The sequence below is a fragment of the Malurus melanocephalus genome, unplaced genomic scaffold (genome assembly GCF_030028575.1).
Source record: "Malurus melanocephalus ecotype Western Australia unplaced genomic scaffold, MMel_1.1 scaffold_123, whole genome shotgun sequence".
Lineage (NCBI taxonomy): Eukaryota > Metazoa > Chordata > Aves > Passeriformes > Maluridae > Malurus > Malurus melanocephalus.
In genome coordinates, this window is record NW_026623355.1 from 1,383,787 (window position 1) to 1,410,525 (window position 26,739).

General features: G+C 38.7%; 1 protein-coding gene across 3 annotated transcripts in view; it reads left to right on the plus strand.

Moving 5' to 3' along the window:
• The window catches only part of RUNX1T1 (RUNX1 partner transcriptional co-repressor 1), a 111,943-nt gene that overhangs the window by 28,740 nt on the left and 56,464 nt on the right, over nucleotides 1-26,739 (plus strand). The window contains exon 1 of one of the 3 annotated variants that reach the window (XM_057370361.1): nucleotides 18,330-18,419. The exons of the other annotated variants lie outside the window; for them this stretch is intronic. The gene's annotated coding sequence lies outside the window, so the exon portion shown is untranslated. Of the gene's footprint in view, nucleotides 1-18,329; nucleotides 18,420-26,739 lie in introns of those variants that run through there. 3 annotated transcript variants of the gene reach the window in all.

A 26,739-nucleotide genomic window follows, 5' to 3' on the forward strand; every position in this document is an offset into this window, starting at 1 on the left:
TTCCTTCCTTCCTTCCTTCCTTCCTTCCTTCCTTCCTTCCTTCCTTCCTTCCTTCCTTCCTTCCTTCCTTCCCTTTTTCCCTCCCTCCTTCTTTCTTCTTCCTTTCTCCTTTTTGCTTTGCTTTCTTTTCTTTCTTTTCTATAGCATTGCAATTTGCAGATTTGAGTAAAGAAAATATCATTTGATATTTGTCTTGGCCACACTTTGTCAGCACAGAGATCTCTATGAAGGCCTAGCATTCCAAATCCATTAGTAATTACAGTTTATTCTTGGGCTTATTTGGAGTATTCTTGGACTCATCTAGAGATTAGTAATTGTGGAGTCCAAGTCTGTGGCTGGTAGAGTTTATGTGATCAGTGAAAGCGAGAATTTACTATGAGTTTCCCTTCCCCCCCCCCCGTTTTGAGCCCCTCGATGAGAAGTAGCAGTGTTAACAAAAAAGAGAGTTACTACACTTAAGTGTTAGTGCTCTGCATCAGCATAAAATCTGTCTGTCATTAARCTAGCTTTGCAAACATTGTTTTCTTTGGAATTCTTAAGGACTCGGTTATGCTTTGATCATCTCATTGTTCTCCTTAGGTTATTTTTTTCCTTTAGAGTGTAATGGCTCCCTAACAGAAGGTGAAGTTTAGAAAATAGTGTCTCCATATGCAAGGGATTTGGAGACCTTTTTATTGTCTTTAAAAATGTCATTCATAGTCCTCATTAGCATTTATTGTTGCAAGCATACAAGCAGAAAATGTGAAATTGGTATGTCATGAATAGCTCCACAGAGCTCTAGAGCCCTGAAATTTTGCCTGCAGTGTGGTGTGGGGCAGGCATTGAGAGAAAGCTGGCCAGATGGCTGCCAGCACAGAGCAGAGCTGCAGGTTTTTGTCTCTGGTGCTGAGAGGAGGGAAAGTTCACTGGAGCATACGCTATCACCCCGTGCATTTTAACAAAACTAACTTGCCATCAGTCAAAATGGGGAGGTGGTGACATTGAAACAAAAGTTTTCAATATAATGTAGCAATCCTTGTCAAATGAATAAAATATGTTTAGTTAGTGTCACAAATATTGACATGTTACAGAGAAAAATGCAAGGCTCAAATTTATGGCTAGTGGTAGATACGCTTTCACACAAATATGCTCTACATTATCTTTATTATGAAGATCCTATGCACTGAAAAAACATCGATTAGAGGTCAAAACTTGGGTTAATATACTACAGCAGGAGGAGTTTCCCTACCCATGTTAAATGAACACTCTGAGCTTCAAGTCAAAAAGCAACTGAGAGATTGAAACCTTTTTTTTAGTTCCCTTCCCTTCTCCACCCTCCCACCCCTCTTCCGCTTCTTTTTGTATCTTAAAATATGGCCACAGTCCAACAGGAGCAGGTATTCTCTTTCAGGTTTCTCCAGGTCTCACTGAAAGTGTTTTCTTTCTCTGTTAGTGAGACAGCATCATTGGTATTTTCTTTCAGAAATATTTTCAAATCAATATCAAATTTTCTAAAGTGCTTGAGTGGTGTCTGTRCACAGATGGTGTGGTAATTTTCTTTGAAGTCAAATGATGATAGAAATTAGCAGTCAATTCTAATTTATTTTACCCACATTATAGAAAATATAGTATTTAATAAAAATGTGAGGCAAAACTTGTTTAGCCTAGATCTAGTGAAAGAAATAGGCACCAAGACAGGTACACTTATATGTGAGTTTGCCCATGTGTGTGTTCTTAMTACACATATATAGAAAACAAAAGAACATGCATTCTTTAAGGCCTGAAGCCAATGTTGTCCCTCCCATTCTGAGCCAGTTAATTTTCTGTGGAACTATTCTTCCATGTGAGGTCTTAATGCATACTTGCACTGTTTTAAAACCTGAAATGCACCTGAAGTGTCCTTAGAATTTCTGAGTGTTCAATAAGAATTTTTTTTTTTTTTTTACTTTTTCGATCGAAAAACAATAGGCAGTCTAGGCTGTTGAGGTTGTCCACTGTCAAGACTGCCTTTTCTTCACAGATCATTTAAAATACTCTTTGGAATATTGTTGAAATATGGATATAACTTAAAAAATTTTCTTAACTGAATAGRCATGAATGCTTTCTCAATTCCAATTAGTTTAATCCAGTACTTGGGCTAACAYCATGAACGGTTTGTCTTAGACAGCCAAGAATATTTTCTTCCCACCGTGGTTACTCTGTCTTTCAACTGCACAGTATTTGATTTGTGTATGTAATCTCAATTAGTCAGTGTTTCACAGAGCAGTGTATGTCTTAAGTGTCCCATTTGTCTTTTTTCAGAAGTCCAGAAAGCCTTGCCAATAAGGAAATGCTTAGGGAAATGTTTTGTGTTATCTGGCGAATGTTTTGTGTTGCATGCATAAAGAGCTGCTGTTACCAGATAAGGACATCTCTTATTGGAATATTTAAATTCCATTTTCAAGCAAAGAATCAAAAGTTTATAGAGAAGTGCCTTTCTTGAATAGCTTGAGCCTTTTGTGGTAGTGCAGTAAAACGAAGGAAGGCTAGGTACAATGTCATAGAAAATGTGGCACTGAGGTCCCATTACAGGCCTAGGTGAGCTGCCATTACACCAGGCAATCTGAGATACTTTGGCAGCAAGAAATTAGTGAGCTTCTCCTGAAGGTATTGCATTTACTGTGCTTTGGTTGGACAGTCAATAAAGTTAAGAAAGCATCCAGAAGTGGCTGTTCCTGTCCGGAATCAGCTCCACAGCTCACACATTAGGTGGGTTTGCCCTGTCAGTGGGATGCCTTAAGAAAACACTAATAGCTTCCAGCTGGGTGGAAAATCAAAACGTTTTGGGGCTGACAAAACTAGTAGATTTGAATTTGAAAGCCCAGCTAATGCCTCCATTTTTATTTACCACTCGCCCATAAAAGATTATTTTCCAATATGTCAGCCTCATTTGGTGGCCAGTGGTCTGAAAGTGAAAGTGGAACAAGCAAGCGGGGAAATCTGGACATTAGTGAGTCCGCCCTTTCAAGCTGGTGTGCCACTTTGTGGAATGGCCTTCCCTGAGATTGGGGGGGTCCTAATGACCATTCATCAATGCTCGTTGACTGATCATTGAGTGCCTTCTCATTCAGTTTATCAAGTCTTGCACATAAAAAGTCAGAATAAGCATTATTCAGCTTTGTTAAAGCCAACTAGGAGTAAAATGCTCCATTTGAACCCATTTTGCCCTTGGTTTTTCACTTTGTTAATGCAGTCTTGCTTAAATGAGTGCTTTTATTGGGTCTGTTAGAATATCTGAAACTATTAATTCTCTTGTATTGAATAGCTGGTGGCAGGCCAGAGCAGATGGGGTAGAAAACTATTTGGTTGGGTGTATTGCTTTCAATTAGGATCAATGAGGTTTCAGCTCCTTTGAATTAACTCACTTAATACCCACTGTGTGAAGTCACAATGTATCACAACAGTCTGCTGTAAGTAGAGCGGGAAGTTGAGAAGTCCTACAGAAAAGCTTTGAGTTAAATTCTTCCTTCACTGTTAATAGAGAGCTTTCATTAACTACAGATGTGTTTCAGTGGACTTCCAGTCCCTGTTATTAAGCTGGGTTTGCACAAAAGACAATCTCTGTACTTTTAAATGATGGTCATTAGGAATTTCCCTTTTCCATCGGATCCATGTCTTGGCTACCTTATATCATCCACTGCATAAAAGTCCTTTTTCTTCCCCTTCAAATATAAGGCTTTGGAGACTGGTTTGCCTTTTCTTTCCATTTTCAAAATAAGGACTCCCAGAGGATGATTTAAAATTATTTTGTAAAGCATTTTTAGTGTTGGTCAAAGAAGGAGCTGTTGCACTCCCAGGATGGTGTAATGTAATGTGCGCAATAAAGAAACTGGTCCTAGATTGTCTTGTGGATTTTTCACTCTCTTTGTATCCCTTTCATTTTGGTAGTACTCTGACTCTCGTGATGCAGCAGAAGTGCTCTRTGTTAAAACCACTGCATTTCCCTTCTTGGAGAATAAAAGCATTTTCCAGAAAAGGCTGTCTACTTTTGCTTGGCCTGCTAAAATTTCAGACCTGGTGCAAAAACTTTTAGGGCAAGCTTTAGGTGACTACATTAAGAATGGGGGTTGGGAAAGCAAAGAAATAGCCACAGATCCTTCTTCAGGGAGGACTGCCAAATGGGTTGCAGCCTGCYTCAGTGTACTAAATAATGAGAGGGAAAAACTATTCATGCAGCTGGCTGCTTGAGAAAATGCTGAAGTAGTCTCAGATGCACAGGCATTCTGTTAGCCCCTTCCAYGAGCAGACTTCTAGGTGAGAATCTCCAGGGATCCAGGTTTTGTTGACGKGGATCAATTTAAGTGGCAATTACTGTAGTCAGATAACAGCTTAAAAAGGCTTTTTACACACAGAAAAAAGATGCATAATCACACAGCATATGGAAGTTCAATTTCGTGAGCCATGGTCTGTGGATTTACAATGTACTGATATTAAGACCTTCTTTTAAGAGTGAATGTTGTTCGGTTTTATTAAAATGTGTCATACCTTTGACACRTTACTTTCTACTCTGAAGCTGATTCAGGCTGCATCTATGTTGATGAAAGGTTGCATTTCCAACTGTGAAAATGTTTTTCCTTTCATGTAGAGTACAGCATTACAAAAGAAAAACAACATAGCAAATACAATACTAACTGACTGGTTTTAAATAGTGCATCAAATAATAAAACCAAAAGGACGATAAAGTCTTTAAAGACCTTGTTGGCGCAGACTTTGCTTGTCTCCGTTTCCCTTGTTTCTCTCCTTTTGCCTTTCCACTTTTCCCCCTTCATTAAGTGGGCTGTCATGGAAACATTTTCATGTTTTGGTCTTTCTCTTGGGCTCTCTGACTCAAAAATCCATTACAGAGAACTTCATTATGATAGATGTCTGATGAAGAAAAGACCTGCCTCAAGTAACAGACACATCAGATTGTTAGTGCTGGACTTTTTATTGGAGCAGGGAAGCTGTGCCTTTTCTTCTCGATAGTCTTAGATGTGCCAATCCTGTATTTGAAGTTTCTCTCCTATTTAAATGAAACTTAAGGGTGCCACTTAAACTGTGATAAAAAAAATATTATGGAAATGTCAGTAAATTAAGTGATTCATTTTCTTCAAGTGAGAAATATTCATGAGTTCAGTCCGGACATTAGGAGGGACTGTTACTTTCTGCTTAATTTTGCATGTGTGTCCTTTTCCTAAACAGATCTTTATCAGGCTCYGTGGTAGCTAAAGGAAGGAAGAGGAAGGCCTAAAAGCAGGGTTATTTCTGCATAATAGAGGCAGAAGACAGCATAACACAAAACTGTGAGGGTGCATAAATAAGTACACAAGGACAGACCTTATATTGAGAAGATCTGACTGAGTATAGTTGCCTTTCCATAAAGGGTTTGAATGTATAATGCAAAGGCAAAGTCAGAACCACGACGTGTATGCTAGTTGCTGGAGAAATGCTCATTGCTAAAGGAAGCTTTTGCAAGTGCGGAATGTGAGGAGAGTTTTAGAAAAGATTATATTTTTTCTTGTGCCTGGAATTTTGTGCAAAGCTGTATGTGCTACAGAAGGCATGCGAGTCAAGCGTATGTTTCTTCTAAGAGGCAAAGATGTTTTACAAAGGACTAAAGAGGGACTGCTGAGAAGAAAATAGCCAGCTTTAGATAAAGCACTATAACAAAGACTTGTAGTTTTATGTATCATGGTGTCCATTAAAGCTTAATAGGGAAGAGTGAATTGAACCTAGCCAGGCATACCTTATTCATGTGAAGGATAAGGGGTGCACGAAATCAGAAATTGGGAGGACATGATTGTTTAGCTTTTGAAAAAGCTTTACAGGGAAGATTTTGTTTTCATCCCCCATGGATCTCTATGCAAGGTAAAGGAGAGTAAGCTGCAAATGTTTGGAACATATCAATGGAAGAATCCCAGGGGGTTAAAAGCACCATAGTAAAATATAAGTGGTCTGCTTTCTAAGTGTGTTCTATTTTACACATACTACTGTGGATCTGAGTGAGGGAGTGATTTTGATACTCCGTTCCCTATAGTAAAGGAGAATAATAATGACATAAGTGTGGGAAGAGGAGGGGGGATTCTCTTGTATATTCTTGTGCACATTTTGAATTTCCGACTAAATAAACAAACGTAGTCCTACAGAGTGCAAAATTATGGCTGTTAAAATAAAGAATGAATTTGTTTCCACATTAGGAGGAGAGCTGATTCAAAGTGATGCTTTTTCTTTAATTGTTGTCAGCAGAGGAAAGGGTTAACTTTTAAAGAAAAAATGAATAATTCAGTGTTTGGCTTATCACTCTGCATTTTAGTTCCTATTCTTTGGTCATCTGGAACTTGGTGTGAAAGGTAGAGTAAAAGGAGTCAGCTGAGGGGAGCCGGGGTTGTGATAATTTGCACACACATCCCTGTCATTGTTCTGCCTGAAGAGACAGGGCTGGGTTCAAGGCCACATGTGCTCCTGTCATCATTCACATTTCTGCTCCAAGTGCAATACAGAGTGTCAGCTCTCCATCTGTCTTTGCCTGGCAAACGCACGCGCCCAGCATCCTGCCTCCAGCTACGCTGCCACAGCCAGTTCTGATGGCCCTCCTCGCTTCTCTCTGTTCATTCCAGAACAGGAGGCACTGAGCCCTAAATAAGCTTGCTTTTAGGAGAGAGCCATTTACAGTGTGGTATATTTTATCCAAGGATGCCTGGTGAGTCGAAATTATTGCAGTTCTTTCGGTTCTAAATGAGGAAACGCTAATCGGGTTTTTTGATAGTATATTTTCCCGCTCTCTTTTTTCTTTTCTCTTTTAATATAGAGGGTGATTTGCAAGCTGATACGGGTACAGAGCGATCGCGGATGCTAATTCTGTTGTGTATGTGTTTGGGGGAGGGGAATTTGTGCAAGTGAACTGCTAGGGATGATACTTACAGCAGGACTGGATGTTTCAATGAAAAGGGATAGAAATAGCAGAAAGTCACCAGTTTTGTGGGTGCAGGTCTCTGCACGGGGGATCATTTTTAGCAAAGAGAAATACAGCTTCGGGCTGGCTTTCATGACTGTCAGCTGCACCTTGAATCCGCAAACATTTGGTMGTCGGAGATCATTCACAGCGTTTACCCATCAACTGAAATTGTCTCTATGAAAAGCTGTTTATGTTGGAGAAGTGAGGGAGATTTATAAAACAGATTATTCCAGCCTTGTCCTAAAATCGTAGTCCTTCACTGACACCAGGCAAATCACCGAGATATGTTGATTTAGAATAAAACAATAAAAAAATCTGCTGAATTAGAGGAATTGCTGTGGAGCTGGGAGTTATAATAGGTTGGTTTCCTCAGGAAAATATTAACCTTGGATCTTAMGATCACTTGTCTAATTGATAAGTAWTAYTGCCAGTAAAAACACTTCTATGCAGGCTGATTTGTATGAGGGGTTTTGTAAAGATGCTTGACCACAACTGAGTAGATTGAATTTGGTGTGTTTTGTTTGTTCCCCCCTCCCTCCCCCCCGCGCTTGGTAAGGACTGGAGAAAGCCATGTGCCTGATTATAACAGCCTGTGTTCTGGATAAAAAAAAAAAGACAGGGCTAGAGATCCTACAGCTGGCTGGTTCTTGTGGATTATTTGGGTAGGACAGGCAGAAGAGGCTATGCTTGATCACAGAGAGTCTGTACACCTCGCAGATGGTGTTTTGAAACAGTATCTGCCAGTTTACTGCAGCCACAGTTGCATGTAGGTATTGCCAGTTGTTGGAAGAATGTTTTCCTTTTAGGATTTTTATATACGGTCATACCCTACTGCTGRTGTGTTTGCTGATCCTGTGATTGTTACAAGAAAGTGGGCTCTGTTTGCTCAAAGCACAAGGTTAAGAGGATTTATATGGTTGAAATATGGGCAAATTAATTTACATAGATAACAACTGAGGACTATGAAAGGTCAATTTAACCCTTTAAACGTCAAATTTGATTTGCATGCATTGCATTCCTGGGAATTTGGTCTTCATTAGAAATACCGTGGCAATTCATTAATTAGGAAAACTGCATTGTGCATAATTTRAATCCACTGATGTTTCCCTTATATGTATATGAAACTCGTCTTCTCATGCAGTTTACTATTTCTGTTTTTTATCAAGATACCTAAGTCTAATAAAATGACMCAATCTTATCAGTTTTGATCCTTGTGTGCATTATTTGAGACTATTGGCAAACTGTTGGAATGCCTGGAGTGGACATTTTTGCAAACCTGTTAAGCCTTTGGCATTTAAATTACTTAATCTACCTGCTGGTTAAAATTTCATGCATCTTTAATCAAAATGGCATGTGCTACTCTCAAGTATGTATACCCTTATCAATACTCGTTAAACTTTACCATTAAATAAATCTTTTCATTTGCAGCATTCTCTTAAAGCAGTAGCAAGCAAGAAGTGTGTTTTAATGTCAGCTTTGAGTGTTAGAAAACCTTGCACTTGGATACAGAGAATACACTAACAGCTGTGACTGGGAGCATGTGCCAGAATGGAGATACTTGAACAGATCTGACACTTGGCTATTTTTGACACCCATCTGCACTTTTTTACTCTCCTCTAGGATGAACTGCCTCTCAATCTGTTCACAGCATATTTTAGCCCTTTAATATTGTGGTGTTGTGTTTTTTCAAATGGGCATTATTAGCCATCTGGGGCAGATTTTGTATTTTAAAAGTAAGCACATTATGTACAGGAGATTAAAAGGATGTGTATTTTTATGTAATCTGATATTATGTCAGTGCCTTTTGTGTATGTGTGAAGTCTTGATTTCAGAACCATTGCTTTAGTGGTTCTGACATCTGAAGCCCTTCTTTTGGGGAAAGAACAGGAAGTAATAAAGACGGGTTCTGGTTTATGTATGGTGATAACAATTACACAAACTAAATTTGCCCTTCAAAGACGAATTGCTYGTACTGTTATAATTGTGACTGGGTGCTCACCTCCTCACTCCCCTGTCAGGGCAAAGCAACAGCAGCGGGGCTGGCTAATGAAGCGCTGTAAAAGCCATTCAGACCTCTGTGAAGGCACTGCTGCAACTCTGAGAAAAGTCTCTAGAAAGATAATCCTGTTAACATGCAGCTTGCCGTAACCAAGTTAACCATTTTGTCATTCTGTGTAGCGAACTCTMGGAAGCGTTTATCTCTAAATAATTGTTCCTGGGGGAACAGTGTTCAGATCTAATACCATACACCAGTTTCTCTGATTACTGTGAATGTGGTGGTCGGTTTCTTGTTCTTTTTTTTTAAATTTTTTTTTAGTACTGTTTATTCCAGACTTTATTTATGAAACATTACAAATCTATCAGTCATTTTATAGTAGTTTCAAAGAACAGATGTTGGCCTACAAAATGCTTTATTATTGCCCATGGCAGTATTCAGCATGGTTTCCTTAAAAGGACAATCAGTGATCACAGTCATTGTAGCCCAGAAATAATGCTGCTCTTTCAGAAGATGGCCTGGTATTAGGTCAGACCACCCTTTCTTTACTTCTGCTCTCCAGATGTGGCTGCAACTATTTTTTTTTTTTAAGTTCATGTTTCAAAAAAAAATGGGTTTGTTTTCAAAATCTGGTTTTACTTAAGATATCTCCATCCTGGAGTGCATTTCATAAATTGCCCACATATTTTTCTTAGCAGAGAACTTAACTGGCTGTAATTTTTAACACATGGCCACATCATGTGATATTTTCAAAACATTTGCACATAGCTTTAAGAAGGTCCCGGCAGAAATGATCCATCATCTCACAGCCAGCCCATTTCTTAACAGCATATCTGCATTTTCCATTTAGCAGAGCTATATATTATTAGCTTACATTTTGGGTAGTAAAACAGTGTATTGCTGATTGTAAAACATGGACTTTATTATCTGCTGAAAATTGATTTGGCATTTATAGCCACTGTGTACTAGAGCGGCTTTCTGGTTTTAACATTAGTGCTTGCAAGTGATGATTTGTTTAAAGAACAGAAACAAAATTGCCATGGACATAACCGTTAGTGTCCTAGTAACTGAACATTTGGAKTATCCACCTGTTTTTTAAATACATGCGTCTAAATGCTGTTACACAGCAAAAGTGTCCTAACAGTCCATTAACYGACTTGTTCTGTTCTAAGCTGCAGTTGCTATGCTGTTATATTAGGACRACTCTGTGTCTTACAAAACAAGTTTCCTGCCAAATGGGGAAAATATGTCTGGAAATACTTAAGTCTGAGTGTTAACTTTGCATCATTATTCCAACCATCCTACATAATGACTTTATCTTCTTCAGGATTGAGCTATGAGCGAAAAGCGCTTTCCCTAAGAGTACCGGGGTCACTGGGTCTTTCAGATATGTATGGTAGGGTTGGGAGGCGACATGTGATGACTTGTTTTTAACAGTATTAAAGTTTCTTCGTCTTTTATGGTCATAATAAATTCCTAAGTCTGCGTAACATTATTGCTCTTATTTTCAACCCATGGGGCTGTGAACTGCCTCATGTTGCACATGCATGGAAAGTAACTAGCACATTATGGAATGCAGATCATGCTGCAGTAATAGCTTTAACATATATATATATATATATATATATATATATATATACAAATACATATTAAATCAGGGTCTGAAACACTTTTCCTAAGGATTTAGTGCGTTATAACTCAGACCCTTAGGTACAGAAGAACAAACAAGTCAGTTTCTCAGGACAGGTACTTCTTTGGTGTTTAGCACCAGGGTTTTTAGCACCAATCACATCTTGGTTKGAAGATTTTGGACTCCACACTCACATATTTAAGTATGATAATTATAGTTTGCAAATCAATGGGATCTGCGTATATATGGATTTGAAAAGACAACTTGAATTTTGCATAAAATGAAATTATGTGATACACCAATTTAAAGTCCAAACAGAGAAATTGATACATCTAAGGGTAGAGAACATGATACCTGGTCCTTTTTAGAAATGTACATATACCTGTACCAGTTTTCTGGTTTGTTTGCTTCATCCTTGTTTCTTCATTCTTATTGTTTCTTCCAAGTGTGTACATCAAGGATAAYGCTACAAAAAATCAGCTGAAGCCTGATATTTTGCTTCAGGTCACAAAACAACTTGTGCACTTGAAGCAGTAGCTGCCTTCCAAATCCAAAGTGCCATGCCTCTAACTCTCCTCATTCCTGGGTGCATCACTGTTACAGCTTTAAAGTTTCCCAAGCACGTCAAACTGCATCTGTGCATGGCAGGTTCTCCATCAGTATTGATAGGGTTAAGCAGCCCAGTGCTGAGATCACACCAATGTCTTTTTGGAGTTGGAGCATTTCTGTATCTTGAGTTGTTCACACAGTTGGATCTGGTAGGTGGTCTCAGAGGTGCATATTTAGAAATGTTGGTCTCTTCACAAGTGTAGGCTTACTTTTTGTTCCCAGAAATGTATGTGGTGTAAAATGGAGCATAGAGCCAGCAATGCTGAGGCAAGTAGAGATTAAATTGGGAAAAACATAGGGTACAGCAGTGCTTGGATTTTCACTTACACGCAGACACAGTCTAGCCATATTGGCCCACTTGGCAAGGCTTATTTCTTTCAATATCCTGCCATGCTAACTCCATGCAGTTTTCTTGTGAAGCTGGTGAAGCCCTTGCCACGTTGTACCATTCTATCTATATTCACTGGCTCAACTCTCCAAGAGCTCAGCCGTCTCTKCACCAGTTGCATTTTTGTGATGTACATTTGTTCTTTCTGCCTCATGTACATGCGAGTCACCAGATGAAGAGYATGACTAGTGCAGGAGCTGCTTCCCCCTTGCTGCCATTGATCTTGAGCYGTGTTCCCTTCTAACATGTTTCTTGTTCAGTTCTTGGGTGGGACAAGAACATTGGAGATTACTCCCATAAACTGCTAATGGGTAGTGGCATTCCCCACTGTTAAGGGAATATGTTCCAGGCCTGAGCTTGAGCAAGCAAAGGAGGATTTGAATTTGTGTGTTTCGCTTCCAGAGTGAGGCTTCCTCACCAAAGGCTTGCAAAAATTTTTTGAAGCTCACACTTCCATCTCACCTAGCTGTGTCTCATACAAACTAGTTCTGCTTGCCAATCTTCTGAAAGTGAAGATATGGGCAACTTTTCTGGAGGAGACRGTAATGCTGTGGGTTCCATGTGTCCAAGTTACTGAAGCCTTTGAAAGGCAGTAGTAAAGCATCCTACCACCAATTATTTTCCGGTTGGTGAGGTATAGGCAGCAGTTAGTTAAATATAATTAACTTTATATCATCTTTTTCTTTTCATGAGCTGTTTATAGCTAGCTAAGGGGAGGGTGTAGAAATGAATGGAACCAAAGTCTTATCAAGGTGCATAGGGRTCAAGATGAGAGGGAAAAGACACAAATAATAGACCATGACAAAACCCAAGTAGATACCTGGAAAAAAAAATTCTTCACCATAATGATGGTCAGGCATTAAAACAGTTTTTTTTCAGAGAGATAGTGATATTTTTGTTGTTGAAGATCGTGTATTGGACAAACCCATGGCAACTTGATCTAAACTTCACATGCTTTAAGGCAAAAGGGCACAGACTGTCTCATCTCCTAAGGTCACTACAGCTTGCATAATGATTCTTTGTTCTGCTGGATGTCTTAACTGTTCTGGATACCCAGTCTGAGGTGCTTCAGCCTCCTGCTCTGTACAGGAGAGCAAGGCAGCCCATGGCACTGGCTTCYGTGTTGTATTTCAGGGGAAATTTCAGCAATGCTGTGCTTTAGGCACCTAAAGTGATTCATTGAATCTGGTCTGAAACTTGCTTGTTCTGTCGCTTTCTGAATGAACTTTGTGTGCTGGTAGAAGAGCAGAAGGGCAGGCTCAGTGCTGGTTGGAAGGGCTGCACCTCCTTCCTCTGGCAGCTCAGACAGCTGTGCTTCCATATACCAGAGCTGAATTTATTTCTCTGTACTGGATTTTTTTATTGTTTTATTTTTTCTCTACCAGTAATTTCTTGTTTACTGCAAGTTATAGGCCGAGTGTGGATAAAAAGCCTCATTGTGAGCTTTAACTGCAGAACAACTTGAGACTAGTTGCTGGAGATCTTGGGATTTGAGAGGAGACTCTTCAGCTGAAAGTTCACAGACCTCTTARTTTTGTCCCTGTGCTGCAGCACACCACCTGTTAGTAATGTTCCTGCAGCTGGTTTAAAGCTGTAGTGTCAGAAGAGACACTGAACTGATCCAACTTCTAAAAGTCTCCTGCCCAAATTCTTATGGCATGAAACTACAGCCTTGAGCTTTTCCATTGTGTTGTGTAATTAGTTGTGGATTTATTTCTGCTTCCTCTTGCTCTTGGGATCTAGCAGTCTTTGTGAAATTTTCCTGAGGAAAAGTTACCTGGTAGGACCCACACATCTGAATTTATTAAAATTATCCAGCCAGATATTTAGGTATTAATGTGGATAAATATTCTGGAGCTATGCCTGAAACTTAACTGTGCTTTTAAACAGGCACAAAGTGTAAGTCAAAGGTGACAGGAAATCTTTCTGWAGTTCTGAAGGAAATACCATCAGCAGTGGACACAGTTATTAAGAGTACTGCTCATATGATTCTCATTCATTATGGACATCCCTTTGGAAGCAGACTGTAACAAGCTCTGCCATATTTTTGCATGTTGACAATACTGAGCTGACAAAGACTAAAAGAAATGTGGAGATAGAAGAGTGCAAGGAATTGGTATTGATCACCTCTTGGAGGAGAAGCTGAGTATTAAGAAAGAAAAATGTATTGTGGTAACCTTTCAAGTGTACTGCAAATTTGTGCAGATCTGCTGTAGGGTCAGGCCAATATCATTCTTCATTTAAAAAAGAAGGTTGCAATGATGAACTGGGATTTGAGGAAGTGGCCTTTGCATATGCTTAAGTAACTGCAGTGAAGGTTGAAATGATGATTCAAGAAGCAGAAATGTGTTTTACCTTTCAAAGTCCATTGCCCTTTCTAGCTTATCAATACATCTTTTCTGGTGTTTAAGGCACTACTCTGTCCTCTGTAAGTCATTTGGGAAGCATATCTAAAATTTAACTTGGTACTCTTTCAGTTCTAATGCTTTACTGGAATTTTCTTCATGTACCTATAATCCTTCTCCAAGCCTTGGGACCCTTCCTGTGTATCTCCAGTGCAGATTCTTGTAGTTCCCCCGTTCTCTCTGATTCTTCTAGTGATTGTGGGTTCAGTGTCTTACTGTCCTCTTGTTTTGAAACCACATCCTGCCAAAGGAATAATCTCCCAGTTTAGTGATGCAAGGCCTTTCCCCTTCTTTTGGGTCTCTCCTTAGTATGTGTTTTGTGAGTCATGCAAGCACACATGACTCAAATACTCTTCCTGCCACAAGATTGCAGTTTGGAAAACGTGTGCACTCACATCATAGGAAAATGCAGCCATAATTCAATTCTTGCTTCTAAACTGTGCATTCCAWATATGTTCTGGTGGCCTTTTTAAGCCAGAGCAATAAGCATGTGTAGATAGCCTTGAATTTTCATTGTAGTTGTTTTATAATCCAAATGAATGCAATCTACACCGACTTTCCTATATGTGACTTCCTCATATAATTCTTTGAATTTTGAAGAGAATGTTTTTTTAAGAGGTTTTGYGCCTTGCAGCACACCAGCCACATCTTTCGTGGTTGGCAAATACAAATTAACATTTATTGTTTTAATTTTATTTTTCCAGTCCATTTCACCACATAATTGTTGATTGCGTAATTATATCAGCTAGATTTGCACGCACTTATTTGTCTTCTATTTAGGAGAAAGTTTGTCTAACAGAAATTTACGAGAGGTCATTTTCTGTGACAGTGTTACTGTTTCTAATTTTCTTTGTTTGGAACTGTACTAGGTACACTATTTTTGATGTTTTAGGCTATAAATACTGTAATGTACAAAAATGGTCTTTAAAAAACAGGGATATGCAATGMTCTCCTTTTTCAGAAAGAATCGGAATTTCTCAGTTTTGAAAGCAAAATCCTAAGTGAAACATAGGGACCTTGTAACACAGTAAAGAAAGTGGAAAGATGCTCATTAAAGCAACTATGGTTATGTTTGTTAAAGAATGGGTGTAATTAGATATCCAGCAAGGTCAGATGGCACTGTCATTTAATAGCTTTGAAAGTCATCAGTTTTCTTCTTGGAAACTAGTTTGCATCAGAGTTTACTGCTTCKTGGGCTTGGTATTTTTATTTTTCATTTTTCCACTGACAGGAGGAGGACAACTACGTTTCTAGAATTCAAGTGGTCYACACTGGTTGAGTTCATCCTTCCATGGCACTGTAGGATCTCCTAACTTAAGGGTCCTGAAAGAGAGAGAGCTTCTCTCATCCATATTAGATCTTAGAAGTAATTTAAATTACTTCATTGTAATCAATATTTGATTATTTTACACTGAGATCACAATTTGACTGCATTGCATCTTCAGAAACAAAAGCAAAAATCCTTTGCAGTTTTTAGAGGGGATTTGTGCAGTAAGGAGTGTATATTTTTCTTTTCTGAATTCCTGTTAGCCAATGTGACCACTTCATTGTCTCCTTGAAAATGGAGAAGGGAGATGGTGGCCTTTTTGAGAACACTATCTGTATCTCTCATGYTAATTTTTAAAAGTATTTTKAAGAATTCTTTTCTTGTTTTGTTAATTTACTTGCATTTTTTTTTTTTTTTACATTATTCTCTGGTCATAAAAGCAAATGTGTATTTGAGTTTTCTRTATTCATTGACTRAGTCTGCTGCACAGGAGGCGAATCTGTGCATGGAACTTTATCTGATAGCTTGGTATGAAAGCAGAATCTAGAGAGCATGTATACCAAATTCCCTGCCTGCAAAGCCGGCGTTACAGCCTTTCTTTGCCCACTTCGGAMTCCTGTGCATAGACAGAACCACCTCTTGGGTTTGATTTGCATGGTTGCTTGTCAGCTAACCGGACAGTTTTCTTCCTGTGACATGTCAATCGGTAGAGTAGTAATTTCCAATTCCTTTCGTTTTGAGGAAGCAAAGTAATGGTATTTAATCTTCAGACACCAGCAGAAACAGAATCCTTTCATTTATTACTGCCTTAAAGGTTTTTCTTCAAACTGCTCTTGTGAGTCTATAAAAGCTCCAAAGGTAAAAATACTACCTAAATTTAAGGTATCGACCTGTATCTCTCTGTAGAGCCACAAGAGAAATTATATACTCTTTCCTTAGTTAACTTCTGTATTCTCTCAGAAAAAGCTTTGGTGGATGCTGCTGGCTAACTTGCTTTTTCTTGAACGAATACAGAAAATCATGATGCCTTGATTTCATCCTGACAGCAGCAGATATGATTGCATGGTTTTGTCTGGGGCATTGGTTCAAGACAGTCTTGAAATAATGAGTGTCTATTGCTTAATCACCAGGAATGCTTAATAGTTTTGTCACAAGTGTTTTTCTTTTTGGAGGCTGTAAGTGTTTTCGCTGTCTTGCCACACTAGATATAGAATAGATGCCTTGATGAATTACCCAATGGGGATTCTGCTGCAGAAATTGATGCTTACTGAATCAAAATCAAACTTTTTTTTTTGTCTTCTTTACCCATTACAGTAAAGCTGCTGGGTTTTAAACATGTCTGCTTACAAGTGTGGGTATGTGCACATTATTGCATGCAATTGCTTGCTTTTGGAGAGCTTTTTGCCACAAAATAATATGATGATGCAGATGTTCTGATATTGTTCATGAGAACAGCTGATGGTGGATCTGATGCTGAAAGCTGATGAGCAACTAGCATATATCATCATCTTCTGATCCAAACCAGTTCCTTTGGGAGTCAGCTCTACTGTTTCAGCGTATTGTAATTAAATTGAGTGCTGTTAAGGTGTCAGAAATTACTTTATAACACAGGGTAATGGACTTAAATAGACTTATTTGCACATTGCACATCATGATTTAGCAAATTACCCTTAAAGGCTATATATTAAGAAACAAAACAAGTTCCCCAATATTCAGTAGGAAAAGAAAAAGGAAAAAAATTGGTCTGATTTCTGACTTGGTCCATAAGACATCTTTGCATTAAAGCCTATCTGGATTTATTAGATGCTAGAATAATGCCTGTTATTTCAAAATAACAGTCATAACATTCTWTGCTTGAAAGAAAAAGATAACTATTATTTGGTCTTATTTAGGATTGGATGTGTGGTGGGAAATCCCTGTCAATCAGACCTTCAATAGTTCGAAAAATACTTCTAATGCGTGCAACAGATAACTTCTCTATCTAGCTCGTGCAAAGTTGTGAGCAATGTTAATGCCCAGAAAGGTTCGTGTGCATTGTGAATACTGTGCATCTTGTAGAATTTGACTGTATTTATGAGAAGGCTAACGTTGTTAGGAAAAATAATAGATTTACGTGCATAGTGAGAGCTGTTTGTAAATCAGCAGGTGGTTTCTAAAATATCAGAAAATGGCAAAATGTTTACTGATGTGATTTCTCTGTGAAAAACAAACCTGTTTTAAAATACTTGAACATTCCAACTTCAAATGCTTAAAATTTATTTGCTTTCCTTAAGCCACCTCTGGTCTTTTTTACTTGTGTTTTGAATTCACAGGCTCTTAATTTTCAGTTTTGARGACCTTATTTTGCATTCTGAAGAGTGCAGTAGCAGGTGAAGAAAAAGAAAATAATTTTCTTGCAAACCGTGTATTTCAATAGGAAGTTTATTTCTATGAATAGATAGGAAAAGTTCAGATAGCACCAGAAAATACGTGCTTTAATTTTGTATGCCTATGCACATACTTTCATACAGAATACTAGATCACAWTTCTCTTTAGTAATATAAAACCTGCTTGAGACTGAATTAATAAATGATGCAAAGCAATATTAAAATTCTCCATGTCTTTCAAATCCTACATACAGCTTCAAGCAATTTGTTAGTCATAAAAGCCAAGGAATATAATTAGAATAATATATATTTTAAAAAATCAAAATCCTGTAAGCTAATTTGCCTGTGTGCCATTTTCTTACTCTGCTTTAAAATTAAAGCCTCCCCCTACCCTATAAATAGCTGTTGAACTGTATCCATATTTTCTGAAAAGGTTTCCAGTGTGGTGAAAAAAGGAATTAAGTTCAAAGATCTTTAATCCAGTTTTCTSTGTTTTATTTGATTACTTAGAAAATCTTTCCCTTTGCTGCTGTCCCCCAATTCTTCATTCACTAACAGTACTGAGGGGGAAATTTGTGCTGTGCTGTTTATACATAATTTAAAACTATTGTGCTAGCTTTAAACCCAAAGTCTTTCTTCATCTATCATTTATCTCATGATGTTATCTTTTGTACTCGGTACCCTTCAGTAAGCACAGCCTGACACGTCTTGTGGCCTTTACCTTCTGCGATAAAAAAGATTGAAAAGATGCTTGGCACCACCTGGTGAAGATGAGGCAACCCTGGAGAACTGTGCTTCGGGAGCAGGTGACTGATGCTACGAAATGTGCCAGTCTGGGGACACAGCTGAGGGGTTGTAGCAGGGAAGGGGGAGGGGAGGGGAAGGAAAAAAAAGAGCAGGAACATTAATACATCTTCCTGAGGTTTGATGGGACATACACTGCCTACTGTTCCATCTGGTGCTTATGATAGCATGGCATATTAGCATGCTGCAAGTTCATAATGTATTCAGGGCGAGAAAACACCACTTGCATACCAATTGAGGCGTCCTCTTTCTCAGAGCTGCTTTTGAATTTCAATGATGTTTATGCCTCCTAAGCCGTGACTGAATGGAGCATTTCCGCTTGTGGAGAAATAACAGCAGTGAGGGACTCTGGCTCATGTGGCTTTTCTTTCCTCTCTATTTTTCTCCTTGGTTTTTGGTGGTTTTTTTTTTTTTTTTTTTTTTTTTTTTTTTTTTTTTTTTTTTTTTTTTTTTTTTTTTTTTTTTTTTTCCTGCTTTCTCCTTCCAATTTGTTTTGTTTGGGGAAGCCTGAAGACGGCTTGAGGTTTTTGGACTAGCTAATTACAGAGCTTATGTTAATATTACATCAACTTCTTTTTAAGGTTGTAGTCTATTGTCTTTTTGCTTATCYCAAAACGCTTAAATGTACTTTTATGACATTTTGATGAAATTACTCTAAAAGCAGTGTCATGAAGCATTTAGAAAATAGCACATTGCAATTCTGCTTTATATTCAAATTTCCTGTATTACTGAATCAAGGAACAAACAATACCCCRAATTCCACATTTCATGGTAAATTATTTGTGCCCTGTGTCTTCAAAGACTTGATTTTCACTTGAAGTGTGCTACATAATAGGATAAGTGTCTGAAGTTGAGCAGGTATGTAAGTCTTTGTAGGAGTGGGGTCTTTTTATCGATTCTTTGTAGGAAATGTACTGATATGTTCATTTTATTTCTCCCTACCCTGTCCTCTTTGAAACTCTGCTGAGATTGACACTTGACTGGAGACAATCTCAAAACTCCGCCATGGACACTCTTGACTGCACATTTTGTTTCTGAACTTGCCAAAGATTGTGATCTCTTTATGGCTCAGTGCCGTGAATGCTCAGTGCTCTGCAGCCCTCCTTCCAGTGGGTTTTCAAAGTGTGAAGTTTACACACAGGGTAGGGTATTTGATGTGGGTTTTTCAAGTGACTGGAGTAATACATGAGTGTGAGTCTTATTGGCTTTGTTGATGACTGTGCTTCTAAACTGCTTCATGTGTTTTGAAAGTCCTGCCCCAAAAAGGGAGGCTAAACTTGCTGTTTGCTGTGGTTTAACCCCAACTGGCAACTAAATCCCACACAGCTGCTTGCTTGCTCCCCACCTGCAGGAGGAGGGGAAGAGAATGGGAAGGGTAAAAGTGAGACTATTCATGGGTTGAGATAACAATTTAATAATTAAAATAAAATAGTAATAATAATTGTAATTATAACAACAACAATAATAACAATAATAGTGATAATTATTATAAAAGGTTAAAGCAATGAGAGAGAAATAAAACTCAAGAAAGTGAATTGATAGAAATTCTCACCACCAACTGACTGATACCCAGCCAYTCCTCAAGCAGCAGCCTCCCAGAAAACCTTCCTCCCAGTCTTATTGCTAAGCATGACATCACATGGTGTGGGATGTCTCTTGGGTCAGTTGGGGTCAGCTGTCCCAGCTGTGTCCCCTCCCATCTCCTTGTGCACCCCCAGCCTGCTCGCTGCTGGGAGGGGTGAGAAGCAGAACAGGCCCTGACTCTGTGTAAGTCCTGCTCAGCCGTAGCTAAAACATTCCTGGTACCAAYACTGTTTCCAGCACAAATCCAAAACACAGCTCTRTGTTAGCTGCTCCAATGAAAATTAGCTCTAGCCCAGCACACTGCTTGAAGAGGGAGGAATATTAAAACAGCATCTCTGGTACAAACCCACTTAATTAATGCATTTCGTATCTAGTCTTCTACCTGCACAGCTGGACTCTTGCTGCTGCTGACTGTGGTTTGAGGCTTTAGCTTAATCTTTAATGCATATAACTGTCATGCTAATACAACTTTAATAAAAACGTACTAGGTAGCACTTTGAACTGCTTYGCTCTAATTTAGTATTAATCCATTTGATTACTAGAAAAGGAAGGATCTTGGTGTAGTTCTGATCMATTCTTTCAAATACATTCAGCCATGACTTTTATAAATACATATTTTCAGACATTCATTTTAGTACTCTTGCATAGATAAGAAACGAAAAATACATTACTCATCATGACAAAAAATAAATTGACTTCCTTTGGTTTACTATCTGAATATCTGTTGTCTGATGGCTTAAGAACATTCCTTGTTTATTGATAGTGCATTTAGACCTAGATATTAAAGCCTTAGCTTAAATGGTAATTATTCTTTTTTCCCTTAATATATTCAGGAAGACTAACGTTACTGAATAGGAATGTGGAGGAGGTAGTGTGGGTTATTCAAGCAAGTTTAGTCAGCACTTACAAGATTCTTGAAATGTTTCTTGATGTCCTACAGAACTGTTAACATCTGCATGGCTTGTGAGAAGAGCCACATTTATTGCAGCTGTATGCTAGYGAGAATGCAGAAGAAAACGGAGGGGGATCAGAGTTAAGAATGAAGCAGCTGGCTTTTGGTACAGAGATTTATAATTTTACTCTCATTACAGACTGACAGTAAACTCTGCTTGGACTCTTTTGAATCTGCTTCTTTTAGATGGCAGGTTGAAGGCTTGGGAATTTAGCTGTCAGTAGATGCAGTCCAACAAAATATACACAGTTAAAAAGAAAACAAAGCTTTTAGATAAATTATCACAAATGGAAGTTCAGCCTTTCGAGGAGCTGTTTGTTCCAGCATGACATAACATGATGTAGAGCATGTGTTTAAAGCCTACATTTGAGATAGTTTAAAAAAAAAAAAAAAAAGAAAAGAAAGAAAAAAAGACAAAGATAGATTGTTTTATGTATTAGAAGGGAGCAATAAATAGAAGGCTGCTGGTTCTCTGCTGAACCAATGAGGCCATACAGCTTCTTGTCCCTGTTCTTGCAAGGGTTTAGGGTGTCTGGAGGAAAGGTCTGTTCAGAGACTCCCAAGATCCCAGGCCTGACTGAATGGTGTAGTAGTATCTCAGTGTGTTTGTGTTACCTCTTCTCTCTTTTTGTGCTAGAAGAGAAAGTGAGGGAAGAACAAGAAGTAGCAGAGTCACWTTCTATTCAATTTTCTATTTCTCTCTTTCCTGTAAAAAAATCGCATATTTACAGAATCAGGGTGTTTTTTTTTTTTTTTTATACCCTGCTTGCCCATTTCTTTCTCAATTGTTGAGACATACTAAAACATAAACTAGGTCAGTATTTGTTAGTTGTCAATGTCTTTGTTCAGTTTCAGTTAAGACCAAAGATTTTTATAGTTTTGTTTTCTTATTTATTTGATATGAATGAAAGCTGATCATGTCTTTAGTTTCCTCTGGTTAATGTGGCTTGGGATGCTTCTTCTTACTTTTTTTCCCCTGCACATTTTAAGTGAATCTATTCTGGTTTTGCTCAGTTAATTTCTTTACAACCTGCCCAAGCCATTCACAGTGGGAGTGCCAGGATCTGTTTTTGTCTCCTGCTGTTTCCCAACAACCTCAGCAACTGAGGAAGCTGCATGTCTATACTCCCGCTCTTTATTACTCTCCTTAAATTGTGCTTCTGAATAGTTTTCTAATATTTTCTAAACCAAAATCTACTGCTTGTTCATTTGTTGCAATAGCACAGCTACCCATTAAGAAACAGGGCCAAGAAGGACCACTGAGGTGAAGTATCCTGTTGTTGTTCATTGGATATCTTTATCTACTCACATATTTCTGCTGTCCATACTATATTCTATAGCAGATGTCCACTCTGATAGATTATGATTTTTATCTCTCCTGTCTAGCCATAGATTTGACTGTTAAACTCATCATTTATTATATGGGGCATTGTAAGAACTCTGACATGTGATTGCTGCCTCCTTTCCATTGTCTTGACACCACAGCACAGGCAAAAGCAAATTTTTTAACATTTCATTTATGAAGATGACCTAATTTGATTCATCAGTGCTCACTACCTAATACCTTTTAGTTTCTGAAAGTTTATTTCCACTTGGTGTTTTGAAAGCACATTTTACCTTAATTTTGTGCAGATTGTTGGCACTGAACAGAATTACCTGCAAACCCAAGTAGCTCTGCAAGTCAGGGCTTGTAATCACCTTTGGAAATGACCTGTTAAGTTTCTAATAGGTCATTTGTATGCACAGTTACTAAAGCTACTTGCAATAATTATGGAAAAGATAAGGGATAGGAACTCATTTGGGGACAGTTGTTAGCTGTTTAGTATTTCATCCAGGTACACCTATTTTCCCATTTCTTAATTTTTATAATTTCAGAGTTTGCCATGGATAGTTGTTTCAGTTCAGTTCTTCATTTCTTCATATCCAGGCGGTTTAAAGTTTACCAGACAAGAACTGATGTGTTTTACATGTTCTGTTCCAAGAAGACCATAAAGAAACATGTTCTCATAGGAGATACCAGTGCAGTCACTATCTGTATGCTTTTGAATTGTCTCTGCCCTTGGGATTTAGCTTTCTCAACACATATATGATGCTGAAAGGATTTTATAAAGATCTATGCAAGCCACCCCAGTATTTTTTCCTTTATTTCTTCCCTGTTTGCCATTTGATCTCTCTGTCTGATTATAAGTGTGAAGGAAATACCAGGTTTTGTTTGGTTCTCTGTGTTTTGGTGCACAAAAGAAATTACGTTAAATTTTGTTGGGTATTTACAAGTTCATGCCATCGTCACATGGCTATAGTTGTGTGTGCACAATCCAGGTTTCTACGACTAGATACAGTGTGAGTTGTAAGCATGACACTGCTTATTGTAAGCATGACACTGCTTATCGTGCTGCTTGCTGCAATTGCACTTTTGGAATGTTTCACATTGAAAGCTATCACCAAAGCAGGGGAAGGTGAGGGGAGGTGCAACTGGGGGCAGGGGTGGGAGTGGAGAACATCTAACTAGTTTGACCGGGGTRAGAGGTGACAATAGGAGGCATTAAAAAAGGTCTTTTGTTGTAGCCGGTGCAGTCTGTTTGCTCTTTTGAGAAAGAAATGATCATGGCTGAATTTTAGAGACAAGTACGAAACATTCTGTTGGTGCTGTGGGCACAGAATAGTACATAYTGCTATGTACACACGTGAGCGGTGTCACAGGCTTCCCTTTGTGTGTGGCTGAAGATCSTGGACAGAAGTTTCCTTGAAGCCTSTCGRTGCGATCMSCTCTSGGTTCCYGSWGTGTCCGGGTCCCCATTGTCGCTGTACAATGTCGGCTCCCTCTAGCGGTCTCACTGTCCGCTCCCGTTCCCGGCGGCGCKGGGCTCTCTCTGCCCGGGGCACAGCCCTTCCCGCAGCCCCTCTGCCCCGCCAAAGCCTGTCCAGCCTTATGGACATGGCCTTCTGTTTCTCATAGAAATGGCCTCTCTTCTGCTTAATCCACCTCGCAGGGACACAAATGTACATGCCCCAGTAGGCCCAAAGCCACATGTAGGGTGTTTTCATAGCAGAGAGAGAGTTAAATCTGCATGTTGTGAGATTTTTGTCATGTATGACAAAACTTAACCATATCAGAAAGGGTTAAGTGCATCCAGGTTGAACATTCAGAGTTGCAATGCATCAGACTTCTCTACTTTGTCAATATTTCGCTTGCACTTGTATCATTGAGTGGTTTCTCTCTGGTGTCTGCCTTCTCACCCTGCAGTTTCCCCTACATTTAACACTCCCTTCTGTGTAATTGAAGGCTCTTTCCCTCTCACATTTTTCTAAATCTGAATGTTAAAAAAATAAAAATTAAAAAAAAAAATCATATGAAGTATTTTTATGCACAAAACCAAGTAAGTGAAACTTGGTCATAAACGTGTAGAAGCATGTGTGCACATCCACAGGCACATGCATACGCACATGTACAGAAGAAGGAAGCTGCACTGATGCACAAAGGTCAGTCTTGCTGTGTTAGAGTAGTGGGCTTAGCTGGCTTGATGAAAATGAAGTTGTGTAAATATAAAAACCTTTTTAATGTATTTGTTAAAGAAAAAGAACCCCGGAACATTTAATTTGAATCTGCTGAGCCTGAAATGAAGTATGTATTTTACAGCTGTCATCAACCATGGCAATGCTATGATACCTGAAGTTGTTTTAAATATTTGCATGTATTTTCTGTGGGTTCTGTAGTAATCRCTGATTTTTCTTTCAATTCAGGCTTCAGCTGAGGTCTGATATTTAAAATTCAAAACGTAGGGAAGATGCTTCAAAAGAAGGAAGTTTTAAGCTTTATTGTGCAAGACTAAGACTGCTGTGATGCTTTAAGGTCTAGAAGCGTTGCGTGTAATTGTATGCCCTGTGAGTGGTCTCATTAGTTTACCTACAGCTGTTTTCAGTGTCTATAGTTAAGCACATATTCCTGAGTGTTTCTGGGGCTGGAGTCTGGCTGTGAGGCTAACCCAGCATCTCTTTCTGGGTGAGGTCACCTGATTTCTGTGCCAACATGAATTTATGTGAACTTGCTGGCTTTAGAAAGAAGTTTAATCTGCTTTTATAGTTGTTAGTCTAAAACAGCATATACAAATTCCATCCTTTCCCTCTTCCTTTATATGCTTACACTATTTCACATTCACTTCTAACTGTGCATGTGATAGGCCAGATGATTCAGAACATGCTTTTGGATTTGCTGATGGTAGTGTTTGCTTTGGTTGTGAGCTTACTTGTCARTAGGTAGTATCACCTCATCTAAGAAGATATTTTGGTTGTAATTTCTTGTGAAGTTTCTGAGGCTCTCTTTCCCCTTTCTCACCTCCCCACTGCTGCATTCAGATGTGATCCAGTGCCCAAAAGAAAAGACGGTGAYGTGCAGCACTGGGGAGGAGCTGACTCGTAACTAATAATGAGTATTTTCTCACACGTGGTCTAGACGGTCAGTCATGTAAATACAAGATGTCTTTAATAGCATYATCTGATGATGTGAAATGATAGTATTACAAAGTGTATTTTTACAAATGCCGATATACTGGTGAGTGTAATAAATTTCACTATTGAAGATTGTCCGTGTATGATACTGACAAGATGGGGGAAGGCCTGTAATTTCACTTTTGTCTTGCTAGTAATGGCAGTAAGTAACAGTGCCAGCACCTGAGCAAGGGTTTCGGGGGGAAATATGTTTCTTTATATATTTTTGTTGGTGGATTAATACCTGTCTTGAATGGCTGCATAGAAACTAAGGAGTTATGCGTGGTCACTGAGGACCACCAGTTTTTGTGTGCAGGAGCCACACTGTGAGAACAATCTGAATGCTTCTGGTTCTCATGAGACAAAGAACCAAGATAGATATGGGAGTGTTTATGTCTGACTTACCAGCCACAGAGATTAAAGATGAGAGACTAACTTTTTAGTGATTATATGGGACATTTAGTCTGCTAATTTAGCTTTGTGTTAGATGGCAGAAATAAGCAGATTTCCTCAGACTTCTGGTAAATGGTGGAGAGGGAGTTTGGCTGCCCCTGCATTCAGAATTACAAGTAAGGTCTTGCTCCCCAGACCTGCACTTCGGGTGTAATGAAACAGACTTTTCACTGTGAAATACCGCTTGAATGAATTGGGTTTTTTGATGGGTAAAATGGTGTAGTCTGGTAGAGCAGGGACTTGGGACCTTGATTCACAAGGTGGGGAGCAGCCTGTGCCAGGCTGGCCACCACCATTCCATACCTTTCACGATCTTGACTTGCCCAGGACAATATTCCACATTTTAAAACAAAGCAAAACCAAATATGTATCCATTACCTTCTTGGTAGTCCCCATGTCATCTTTTCAGATGTATAACCATGGAAAATGTTACCTCCTAGACCCATATTTGATTCTTTTTGAGCCTAAAGGACTTCTGGCATGTTATATAAATATAAGCAATGCCTCTTAAAAATRCAGCTGTAGTAACTTTTTTGCTGGCAGACAAATTTATTGCCTAACGTTTCCCTGAATTTAAATAAGTTGCTTTAGATTACTTTATGTAGTCTATATTGGATACTTCAGTTCCATTTAAATCTAATGAAATACAGTATCAGTATTCTCTTAGGACTTTTCTAAAATRAGTACAGCTATGCTTTGCACTTGTTTAAGTGCATTAAAAATAAAGAAGTTCATAATTATTTTGCTTCAGAYTTTTAGCTTTGTGTAACAAACTGTGGTTTCAAACTGAGGGTATGTTTAGACTGGTTCTTAGGAAAARGTTCTTTACTATGAGGATGATGAGGCAC